Raw genomic sequence first — 13,731 nt, 5'->3', positions numbered from 1 at the left:
ATCAATGATTTGCAAAACAGTCCCTCCATTATTAATCAGTTCATTTTAATCCCCAAATTAATATCAAATTAATTTCTGATTAATTACTAGTTAATAATATGATTTCCAAATAATATATTAATCTTATAATATATTAATAAAATTATTCTGAGTACCAATTTATTATTAATATAATAAATCCTACTCTCTCTCTCTCTCTCCACTAGTCACCCTATCAAGTTGCATGAGTGAAGGCAACCCAAAAGGACCATGCTCATAATTAAATCAAGTACATACCAAATATAGTTATGGGCTTAAATACCTAATCCAAAAACAAGTTGGTATTAGAACCTTGGTTTGAGAGATTTGGATGAACATTCGTGTGAGTCCAGACTCAAGCTAAGGATCTACAAAAGTTTTCATATTGTTTTCAAAAGTAACCAAGGAAAGATGAGATATGTACGATCAGTCGGAGCAAAAAAGTATTCCCCAAAATACCCACCTTGTTATTTGCTTATGATGAATATGATAGAACTGCATGCTAGTTCTAGGGTAGGGATCTTCAGGAATTGCATGATAAAATTGCTTAAATTATGATGCCTTGTTTCCTATAGAGTTTTTCTGCTCGAATGTTGTTTGCTTGTTTCTTGGTAGCACTCTTTCGGGTGTGAATTAACTACTAAATGAATATGTTAAGTCACATGCTGAAAAGGTCAAATAATCTTAGAGCGAAGGACTTGGTCCTATTGCGTAGCTCTTGTTTGAGTCTAATTGTTTTAGGGTTGAGTCTTTTAATCTATGGTTAGTTAAGTTATGTTACATGTGATTGTATTCATGAAGTAGTTAATTGACACTAATGGGGGTCTTTCGACAGCTAATGGCAGGGTGAGGTGAGGATCCTAGGATAGCCTAGGGAGTGTGAATTACTCATGTTGCGCTATTTAGCGGGTGTTGGGAGTATCATTATGAGAAAGTAACTTAGTTGATTCAAGGTGATTATTGAGGAAAGTAAGGATAGGTGTGGAAGATAGTATTGGGCATGTATTAACAAAAGTATAGGATCTATACTCGAATCAAGGAAAGTCACAAGGAGTCTAAGAAGCCAGTAGAGGATGGTGTAGAGGTTTTTATTTATTGGTAAAGTGTGATGGATTAATGATGATGGTTTGGTTTTGTTTAATAGGATGACGATGTTTAGACAGGAAGTAGCGCCCTCTGAGATTGATGCGTACACAGGGTTGCACAGTTGGATTGCCACCCAGGTTTCACATATATTGCAGGAAGAGTTACCTGGTATCGTGGGTCGGGTCATTGGCAGGTTAATTGCCAAGTCCGAGGAGCACACTGCAGCCTTGCAGACTGTGAGAGGGAATGTTGTGGCGGCTATTGGGGAAGATATTGATGTGGACATGTGACTCGGAAAGAGAAAAAGGGCTCATTCAGCGATGGGCGAAGAGTTTGAGGCTGCTAACCTGGGTAATGGAGGTTGGGGGACCGTAATATCTGCGGGAAGTGTGGTGGAACCCACAGGGTTGCTTGTTACAACTTCAAATGCTACAAGTATGGATAAAAGGGCATGTTGTTCGTGACTAAAAGAAGGATCAGACGTTTCTCCAATGTCGCCAGTTGGGTCATCTCACACCCGACTGTTTTGTATGGATAACGGAGGGAGTGTAAGCCCAAACACCCATCATCCTACGGGAGGTCGAGGTAGAATTGCAAGAAATAGCAGGTATAAATTTTGACCCTCGGTTTTATCTTGAATTGATGTAATTGTTTACTGTGATGCCAAATGGACAGTCAATCGCATAGTTAGCTTGTTAGGTCTATTGTGTTAGCATCAATGAGTTTTAAAGGATCAAGGATGCGATCTTCAGGGTGTTTCGTAAATCATAAAGTAAGTGCTTTGTTTGCGAAGGGTTTGAAGCTGAATTGTTTGGAAAACTTTTGGCATCTCCATCTAAGGTGTAGGATTTCATGGTGATTGCTAGTTAATGTTCAAGAATTGTCGCATGACATTTCCCATACTGAGAGCTGTGTTTAGAGTGTGTTTGGATGAACCGGTTTTAGGCTTCAACGTGGAAGACATTGTCCAATGAGGGAGAAAGCCCTACTAGGGGAAGGATTGAGTGTTCTACTTGAAGGATCAACAACCAAATTGATTTTTATGTTTCATGCACAATGGTCCGAAGTAAGGTGCAGTGAAAGTTAGTTAGATCTCTGGTGTTCGAGACTCTTGAGATCTCCAATGGTGGAGAGGATTGAAAGATGGATCCAAAGTGGTTGGAGGGTGAGTTGTTGTTAGATTCCTACTCTCGGGGTTGTGCATGCAGTCCTTGCGAGGGAAGCTTCTAGACAAGGTCCCATAGTAGTCGGGTGTTCCTTTTGGGACAACGAAATAGAGTCAAGAGGATTGTATGTTGCTCAGGTTGAATATCAATTAAACGGTGGGTTGGCTCATTGAATCGATCGCTATCATTAGTAAGGGTAGAGTTAATGTTGGTTTATCAATCTACTTCAGGGTGTAATGGATGCACTTTTGCACGAGCTTGGGTTCACTGGATGAGACTGCTCGAGAATTATAAAGTATTATCAGTTAACGGTGCTATGTGTGCAATGATATTTCTTCAAGTGTTGAACAATGGATATGTTGGACCTATGAATAGAACATCAGAGTAATGTTTATCGGTTTTCTAGAAGGACTTCAGATCTATGCGAAATCCCATTTTGTCGGATTGCGCTGGTATGGTCGGAGAGGAGTCAACTTGATATCGGTTCTGATAACATTTAAGAAGTTGGTTCAATCAGTGGAGAAATTATAGGATCGATTCGATTATTTAAATTAGAAGGATTCCCTGAAGAAGGTTTATGATTGAGATGTTTATTGATATGGATGGCGATCACACTAGAAAAGCTTAGGGTATGGACACTATGGATTGTGGATGTATAGTAAAAGTCTTGAGGTCGTTAGGGAGGGACTGATTCCAAGTGGGGGAGAACTGTTTGGAAATATCAAAAATAATTTCAAGTGTGGATTAACTTGGAATTCGTATCTAAGGGCAAGAGAATAGTTGGTTTTTTTTTATCATAATCAAGGAATCAGAGATTAAGGATTTGGGTTATCTCGGTCGGGGTCCAACTCATATCGATCATTGATTAAGTATTCTTATAGATGGTTGGAAAAACCACGGGATGGGCCCATGACATTTGTAGAAGTGTTGCAAGACCATGGGGTAACCGTAGTGTTCACCAGGTAGTAGACGGGTGTGGAAGTGTGGTAAGTCTACGACTTGGCCCGAAGCATTCCATGGGATGAGTTAGTTTGTACCAGGAATGGTTGTGAGAACGTGGAAGGACTACATATTTTAGTATGGTATGGCTCCTGTGGTTTTTGTAAGTGCTAAGTGGGACGTTGTTTGTATTCTTGTAGGTCGATGGGATGATGGTCGTATGTCTATAGTCCCACTGGACGCTGGTGGGGAATCTTCATGTCTGAGATTGACATTTGGCAAGGTGAGGAACCGGTAGCTTCTCATCTCGATGGTTGGATAGTGTCACGATGTATTGTGGACCAGTGGCAGAATGATTCACGTGGGTGAAACTTGGTAGTCAATTGTTTGTGGCTTTAGGTCTTCGATCGTTAGTCTTTCTAGCATATTCGGGTGATAGTGCATTGATTGGGAGTCGAGTGACTTAGTGACCAGCCAACCTGGATCAAGTGGACATTATGAGTTTGTTGGAGTGTTACTTGTGCATCATAAGTCTTTTGCTTAATATTTGCTTTGTGAGCCCCATTTGCTTGCGGGGCGCCTATTTGAAGCTTGGTTACCAATGTCGTGTGTCAGTTCTGAAATCTCGAGTCATGAAGTTTGTCATAAATGTCTCAAGTGTTTTATCAGGTGGGGATTACACCTAATATGATGAGTGATTTGGATACAACGTGAGATTCTTGGATTGACCATCATTATACTCGTGAGAGTAGCGGGTTGGTGATAACTTATCAGGAAGTCAAATGTGTATATAAGGTTTTCGGGGATAATATTTGGAAATTGAAATTTGTTGAAAATCACAATCTGAATGTTTTGAGTATCCCTTCTACGAGATTGGGCGGCATTACTAGTTAGGGAACTGGGGGTAGGTACGACGGTTGGATGATCATCAGTCTTAGAGTATGGTTTATGAAGTTTAGAATGATGGGTTCCCGGTTTCGGGGAATATATTATCGGATTTGGTTTGAAGTTGTAATTTTGAGGGTTTTCGGTTTAGTGGTCTTCTCTAAGAAGTGGAGTCATGCAGTTAGAACAAGAATGAAAATTTTGCACTTAAGCATTTTCAAGTTATTGGATTGTTGGTTAACAGTTGTGGGTTCCCGAGTGGTCTCCCAAGCTTCTTAATAATATGCCTTGGTGTGGAGATGGTTAGAGAGGGTTTACGACAAATGTTGACGTTGTTTCAAAGACCTTAACCAAGACGGATTCCGAGGATGAAATCTAGTTTAAGTGGGGGAGAATTGTAACATCCTGTTTTGAGAAGTTCTTATTTCAAGATTGTGGACAATTACTGGATCAAATGGAGGCCTTGGGCTTCGAAAGAATGGAGTTTATACTATATTGAAGGTGTTAGATGTTGAATAAGTGATTTAAACCTTGGATTGTTCGATGAAATATGAGGGGTACAATGGGAAGGGTTATGTTTTGGGCTTCTTGCATAAATTAAGGATTTTAGTTTGAGATGATTTTAGTCATAAGAATCAAGATAAAATTATACAGCTTGTCGATACCTTTCCGTGTATATAAAGATTATCGAAAACGAAACTAGAACGGAGAAGTTATGGTTGTTTGAAGTTAAGCTAGAAAAAAAAGGAGTCTAGCAGTACGTTGGGCGTACACTAGGAGTACGTTGGGCGTACAGGCTAAAGAAGTCGCATTTTTAGGGTGATACGTTGGGCGTAACTTTAGGTACGCATGGCGTAACACCGCAGTGTAAAACCCCTATTTTTGTAGTTTTGAGACCTATTTAAGGGATTTAACCCCTTGGGGTCCTTCCTAACATCAACCTCCACCCTCTTGAGCCTCTAAATTGAAACCCTACCCCCCTAGAGCAAATCTTGTGTGACAACCGTCAATTTCCGGTCAAGTCAAAGTCAAATAAAGTCAACAAGTCAAATCGGTCAACTCAATTAACCCTTGTATATTAGGGTTTACATCGTGTTTACTATTGTACAACACACCATCGTAATGCAAGTATCACTTTAAGTCTTCCTGTGTTCAGAAAATCTAAACCCTAATCAGAGTAACTGATGGAACAACTCAATAAAACATTAATACATACCCTTCGGGGGCGTATAACGCTCATAACAAGGCAAAACGAGATTTACAAACCTTGCATTTCGAAGCTAAACACTCGCAAAGGTCACAAACAAAGTCTCTCTCAATCTCTCTCGCTCTATCACTCTCTCTCTCTCTCTCAAATCTCTCCCAAATCTCTCCCAAAACCTCCCTCAACTTTTTATAATCACTCGGGGCATCCCGACCCTTAATTTAGTCGAAAACCACTCAAAGCGGGAAGATGAATAGAAAAACAGCTTAAAGGGGGCGAAGCCTCTTAGGACCCGAAGCTAGCCCTAAGGAACCGAAATCAGCTATTTAGGATCGAAGCCGAAGATTGCCAAAGAGCCGAAGCCGAAGGTTCCCTTTCGGACCGAAACCTCTAAAGACCGAACCACTTAGAACCGAACTGCTGAGGAACCGAACCAATGAGACCGAAACCTTCGCCTTCGCCTTCGCTTCTCGCACACTCTCTCCTGCCTTCGCTTTCGGTTCTTCTTGACCAGTTCGCCTGCGATGCTGCTCGGACCGAACCCTCCCTCTCGGTTCTCAGGGACCGAACTTAGCATGTTTGCCTCATTTTCCCGATTTTCGATCCTTTTCGCGTTTTTAGCCCGTTTTTCATGATTTTAACGCGGGATTTTCACCCAAACTCATATTTTGGCATGTAAGGCCCTATATATTCATATTTTAATCACTTTTGGGAAAAAATCCTAGTCTAAGAATAATATCTATTGGGTAAGATATTGAGGTGGAGTGTTGACTTTGCCATAAAGTTATGACACAAGCTATCCCCCATACCCATTTATGACAACCTCCAGTCACTATTCCTCCCTACCTAGTCAACTATTTGTCCTTTCACCACCCTTCTCCAGCAAGATACAATAATCAAGATCTGGGGAAAATCCTCATCTCTCCTCCAAGATATTCTCTATTTCACCAAAAACAAACCCATTTTTCTCTCTCACTTTATCTCTCTAAACTCGAGATTTCAAGGCTGTTCTTGAGCATTCTTCTTCACATTTGGTAAGTATTTTCATCCTACATTTGAACACTCTTCACACCTCCACTCAAATCATGAATCTCTTAGACAAATATCGTCATATTTGTGCCTAGGATCTTCAAATCTTCAAGCATCTTCCAAGTGTTCTTGACTTGGAAACTCCTTTTCTTCAACATCCATCCCAAGAAATCACTCAAGGTGAGTTCATACCCCCACATTTTCATGTTTTATTCAGTTTTAGGGGGGGGATACAAGTTAAAACACCAAAAACTTAACTAAACTCAAACATCAGCTTTCAACAGGAAAGTTTAGTTCCATTCACGGACTGTTTTGACCATCTTAAACTTAATATCTTTAAAAACTGTTTAATATGCAAGTATTTCAGGTTCATACCTTTAAAATGACTACTTGAAAATCTCCATACGATGTTTCTACAATTTATGGTGATTTTTACAAAACTGCCTATCATTTCAGAAACGAATTCGGACCAGTCTGTGAATATGAACATTTTCACACAAGTTAGAGACTTCTAAAAATTATAATAAAATTATGAATAAACTAGACACATTTTCTAAACTCTCAGAGTTTACGGATTCAGTTTTCGACTTCGTATGATTTTTCTATGATTTTCGTAAAACAGTGCAGAAAGGGTAAAAACTAGTTACATAGCTTACAATATTAACAACACTTTGTAGTATGTTGAGCAAAGTGCATAACAATAAGTTTCTAAATGTTGGATGTATTTCTTGTTAGTTTATCATCATAAGCATAAATTAGTCATTCATGATAAGGATTTTCATTCATTTCGAACACATACAATAAACTACAATAAGTATAGTTTATGGATTTTACAATACAAGCATACTACATGAACAAGGATTTACTCACAATACAAACGGGTTTTTCATATACTACATGATAAGCTATAATAGTAATAGTTTATGGATTTCACATCACGAATTTATTACATAAAGGGTGATTTCACTTCCACCATGGAAAACGTATTATATTCAAACTACATGTAAACTAGTTAACGTAAATTGTGAGACACGTCTTCATTATACTCTTTGAGTACTGGTTAAAAATTCCTGAATTAGTTATAACCAGAGTCTCTTGTAGGGAGAGCGTGATAATTGTGTATAGATCTATATTGGGGTTGACAACCCACACCCATGCTGCTAAGACAGTCCGATCGGCCGATCGGGGGTGACAAATGTCATTTCGATTCCAACGTCTGAAGAACGTCGCAGCAAGCATCTATGTTATAGTATGTTTATAACGACTCACATATGGAGTTAACAATCTTTCAAGTTTAAGGGAAAATTCTACTTTAAAAAGGGGTTTTATCTATTTAAAACTACAAACACGTTATAGGTACAAAACACACACGTATTCTCGGTCTTGGGATTTAAGACTACATGACTTTTATGAGGAAAATAAGGGATTTTCTTGAAGTTTACATTACAAAGTATCAGGTTTACACAAAATGACTTTTACGATATTAAAACTACGTTTCATCTATAATTGTTAGACTTCAGCTATAATTGCTAAGTGTACATATTAGAGTTATATATGAATTTAGTCGCAATCGACTTAGAATTGGTGGGCCCGCCTTACTTCCTGTTTCTTGTTTGGTTGTGGACCTAGGGCAGACCTATTATATTCGACGGTTTATTTAACTTAAATTGTATATAACTTATATATACTGGGTGATTATAGAAGGAATCTATGGGTACTTCTAGGGTACATTATTGCATAACATAGGAGCTTTCATTTCACACTTAATAAAAAAATATTGAATTTTCTGGAATCATACTCTATCGCTTTTACAAGGATAACAACTTCTTTCTCAAATAAAACTCTTATGAACTCACCAACTTAATTGTTGACAGTTTTTAAAACTACTTGTATTCTCAGGAAATCAGTGAAGCAGGAAATCAACAGCATTTTGAGGATGGGACGTTAAATCGTCAAACAGTTCATTTTGTCATCATGATGTAATTGATTTTGAAACATGTAAACACATACTATGGTGTAACTTTTTCAATTATATTTATGATGGTTGTATTTAATTTGAGCACTATTATACTCGTTGTTGTGATACTAATCATGAAGTCCTCCACCCCCGGACGTTTCCGCCATCCTTGGTTTGGGGGTGTGACATCTTGAGCCTATTTATGTGTTTTGGGTGCATTTTTGGATGAAATATAAGTTCAATCTTGTTGATTGTTGAAGCTCAACCTTGTGGATCCAGAGCCTACATTGCTTTTCTCAACTCCAGAATGTATAAAGCTTGAACCTTGATGATACATTTGTTAGATCTAGCTAGTTTTGGGTTTTATGAGCTTTTTGGTCCCATAATCTTGGTATCCATGAGTATGGCTTACTCTAATCCAAATGAGTTGTCCTTTCAGACGTTTTTGGGTGTTTTGAGTCATAAAAATGTGATAGTGGTCCATTTCTTCCTTCCATATAATATTTATGATGCTTTGGTTTGTATATTAAGTTAGGGTTTTGGTGTATGGACTCCTTCTAGCCACGAAAAGTCGTAAAGGTGGAAATGTTATCACTTGGAATGATATTTTGGGTCTAGATATGAGTTGTAGATGTGAGGTCTATATGGAATAAGCACTTAATGAGGATGTGAGGACTCAGGCAATGTACGTTGGGCGTACCAAGTGGTACGCTACGCGTATTGGGCAGAATCCCTGATATTTGCATGGAACATGACTACGCTCAACGTAGTGACTGAGTACGTGGGGCGTACTCAGTCAGTGTTGACCTTCTTTGACTTTTGGCATTGACCAAAGGTTTGACAAAGTTTGAGTTAAGGGCATTTTGGGTATTTTGAGTAGTAGATTGAGTATTAAGTAACTGTTTATTGTATAGGTGACCTGTAGAGTTGGCATTTGGAGCAACATTCATTTCTGTTATCTTTCAGACTGTAAGGTGGGTTTCCTCACTATACTTTTGGGTCGAAGGCACCAATAGTGGCCCAGTAGATTGTGTATCTTGGTTTTGGATGTTGTTATGTTGTGGTGATCTGTTAAGATCAGTATGATTATCTTTTTATTGTTATATGTTTATCTGTTGCATATGTCAACATAGTGCGGTTGGTTTGAGGCAATATTGCTCTGTGTGGAAGCCAACAAACCCGAGAGTAAGCCACATATAACTTGTGGGCCAGAAAGTCAAGCCAGACTTATGTTGTGGGCTTGGGAGCAATTCATACATGAGTTGTGGGCCAGAAAGTTAACCTAGACTTATGTTGTGTGGTGGTATTTTTTGGGAACTCACTAAGGTTTGACTTACAATTTGATTGTTATGGTTTCAGGTATTTCAGAGGATAGTGGAAAGGCGAAGACTTGATCGTGCACATCCATCATATTTTATGATATTTGATTCTGGGATACTATGATTCAAGATTACAACTTTTGGAAATTATGTTTTGTAAACGTTTATGGTTTTTGGTTTGGTTTGAAAAATAATAATTTTACCATGATTTTTGGGATGTTACAACATAACATGGAATATATGAGGCTTACAACAACATTGGAATATGGAATTATGCTCATGTAACGTTTCTCATTATTCGTAGATAGTATTGTGTTGAGGTATACTTTAAAATATGTTGTTAAAGGAATACATGTTTGTTTGGAAAGATCGATATATAATGATTGCAATACTTGCTTAATATATTTATATGAGAAACATATAACAACCCTGTTCTTATATCCATTTTAATATCCATTCCTAGTATATTATTTGTTAAATCCAATTCCTTCATCTTGAATTCACTTTTCAGTAAAGCTTTCAGGTTATTAATTCCAATCATATTTTTAGCTACAATTAACATGTCATGCACATATATTAACAAATATGTGTGGGAACTATCATACAATTTTCTTCAAGCAGACATAATTGTCAAACTGGTTTCGATCACAACAATGAGAAATCATATGTAACATCCAAAAAACAATGGTAAAAAATTCATTTTTCAAACACCAAAAATACAAGCAAATGTTCCAAATCAACCAAAGTATCAATAATATCAACATCAGAGTGAAATCAAATGTCTATGCGGAATAAAATCAAGGGGATGTTATGTGATCATGTCGGTCATTCCCTTTTGAACTGGAGGTACCTGAAAATGTTAAACCACAAAACCACAAACACAAAGCTTAATGAGTTCCCCAAAATACCACATACCGTATATACATTGCCATGCGCTACACCATGGTCTTGCATACAAGTGTCATGGGCTACCCTAATGGTCTTTCATACCATTGCCATGGGCTGCCTCCATGGTTTTCCCTTCCAGTGCCTTGGCTACCCCAAGGTCCTACACACAAGTGCCATGGACTACCCTTATGTTCTTTCATACAAATATCACGGGCTACGCCCGGGTTCTTCCATGTGAGTATCACAAAGACAACTAGCATCATACATAACATAATTCGGTGGGCTGGCATTCGTGCCTTCGACCCACAACTAGAATGAGAAGACTCACCTTCTAGACGATAAACAACTACTACTGCACTCACTGCTAAAATACATATGATACATACCACCTAGACAATCACACAATGTAAACCCTTAGTCCACCTTCCAAAACTAGGAGTTTGACCAAAAATCAACTCAAGCAAAAAAGTCAACATTCAAAGTTGACTTTAGTCAACTGCTACGTCGTGGCCATCCATGACCATGTCATGGCCCATAAACGACAAAACAGACGATGATTCTCTAGTCGTCGTACAGTGGCAACCTAAGGTCATGTCATGGGCACTGGGTTCTCAACAACTTAAAGGGTTAAGTTGTCTCCTCCGATCCTAATAGCTCCAAAGCTCACATCTGGTCCTTCATATTTAAAACTCCTCGATAAATCAAGATCTTAAACCCCAAGTCCAATAAATGCAAAAGATGACATGGGCTTAATCATTAAGCACTTAATCTCTAAAGTTCTTAGTCCATCAACTCCAGAAGAGTTTCCAACACTAAAAATAACCTAAAAGTTGGTGCTTTATAAACATGCATGACCAATTCATGTCTTTAACTCATATTAGGTCAAAATAAGGATTATGACCAAAATCTCATGCATGGTTCAAAATCCAATAATGTTTAAGCGAAAATCCAATAATTATTCAGATCCAATGTTTAAGCGAATATCATCCAAATGAACCAGTGCGTTATTTTTTATACACATACAAAATCTTATAAGTGAAAATCTTTTCAATGTGCAATTCAAAAACTTATAAATTATATTTTGTTTTTTAATTCGATGTTTAATTTCAAAAAAAGCGAATGCGAAAAGCTTAAATTATGTGGTATATAGGAAAACCATCTAGACATACTCAGAGAAGCTGTGAAAATTGGATGAAATGGTGAAAACGACTTGAATGAAAAAAATACATAAATACGTAAAAATAATACGGTTATATATTTAAAATACATAAAATACATAAACATTTGTGTAAAAAACTTAAAAAAAATACATAAATAGGTAAAAAACATATAAATACGTAATACATAAAAATACATAAAAAAAATATGTAAAATACTTAAAAATTTATATAAACACGTAAAAAATACATATATATATATATATATATATATATATATATATATATATACATTTAAAATACATAAACATCTATATAAAAAAATTAAAAAAATACATAAATATGTACAAAACAACAAATATATAATACAAAAAAATAACACATAAAAATACATATAAATATGTAAAATACTTAAAAATACATATAAATATGTAAAAAAATATGTTTATACATTTAAAATACATAAAAATATGCACACATATACATATAAAAACTTAAAAAATACATAAATACGTAAAAAATATGTTTATAAATTATATACAAATTTCGACGAAATCTCCAAAAAAGTCTCATTATTTTTGAAAATTTAACGATTTACTCACATGATCTGCTGAACAGGTCAAAAAGGGCTAAAGAAAATAAATTAACTGGCTTCTTGGGTTTTTCTATTAAAAAAAAAGTAGTCGGAACTTTTCAATTCAATTTTTTTTAGGACTTTATTAAAATTTTTCCCAAAATATTGAGATTTTTTCTGGAGATTTCCCGAAAAAGGATGTATCACAGCTCAAATAGAAGAGTCATATTTATACTTTCACAATGAGAGTTTCTGTCTTCTAAATTAGTTAAGTAAATCCATGAATTAATAGCATAACCAACGGTTTTCAAACTGACAAGATATGTCAATTTTACCAAAATCATCCACTAGAATTCAAATTTTCCACTGCTACAGGCTCAACCCCTTAGACCCTAAAAAACGCACGTTTGCGCGGGCTGGGGGGGAGGGGGGCTTGATCCTCGCCATTTTATTATATCGGCTTATAGTTCGATATTATATAGGGGTGTTCAAAAATAACCGAGTTCGAATATCTGATCCGAACTAATATTATCCGAAATTCGGATATCCTATTTTTCGGATTCAGATATGGATATTCGTTTTGTAAATTTTGGATATCCGGTATCCGAAAAATATGATTTTTATTATGTTATTATTATCTAAAAAAGGAAACTAAATAGACTAATATATGAAAGGTATATTACTTTAACTTGGGATTTATGATACTTGTTATTGCTATAAAAATCTATATATGTGTTAGTAACTAGAAATATATAAACATAATTTGAGCCAAAATATGTGGGAGATTGCATCAACTATTTCACTGAAAATGATCAATTTTTTTGAAAATCATAAAGGTTATGGATAATTTATATATCAATATTTCATACTGGACAACACTTTGGATTTAGTTATCTAGAGTTTTAGGCTATGTTTGGTGTACCAGGTAAAAAGCTTGTTGTTAGCTGAAAAGCTAGCTGTTATATTAAAAGTTAGCTGATAAAAAATATCGCTTGGTAAAACTAGTTGAATAGCTAGCGGAAAAATATAAAAGGACTTAAAAGGACATTTAAAAGAATGTGTTTATATAATTAATTAATGGGTATATTCAGAATTTTTTAAAAAGCTTCTAAAAAACTCGTCCGAGTAGCTTTTTAAAAAGCTAGCTCTACTTTCTTGCTAGCCAAACATGGCAACTTAAAAAAGCTTAAAAAATAAGCTAGTTGTGGCGCTTCAAACACAGCCTTATAGGTGGCCCTGCTTTATAAATTTGGGCATAGAAAATATAATTTACTTGTTTAGCTTCTATTATGACCTAAATAAGGGAATTTATGCGCATATTTGTAATTTTGCATTACGCATGTGGACAAAAACAAAAGAGAGCATGATTGTTAACATTTTTTTTAGAAAAAACATCATAAATGGTCCCTGTGGTTTCCCCATATCTGAATTTTAGTCCGTAGGTTTCAAAATTTTCATAGATGTTCCCAGTGCTTTTAAAACTTTTGTCGATTGGTCCTTAACCATCAC

Source organism: Lactuca virosa, chromosome 8 (genome assembly GCF_052849685.1).
Source record: "Lactuca virosa cultivar CGN04683 chromosome 8, Lactuca_virosa_CGN04683_v6, whole genome shotgun sequence".
NCBI classification, from domain to species: domain Eukaryota; kingdom Viridiplantae; phylum Streptophyta; class Magnoliopsida; order Asterales; family Asteraceae; genus Lactuca; species Lactuca virosa.
The sequence above is the reverse complement of the archived record's forward strand: the minus strand, read 5'-3'. Positions refer to the sequence as shown.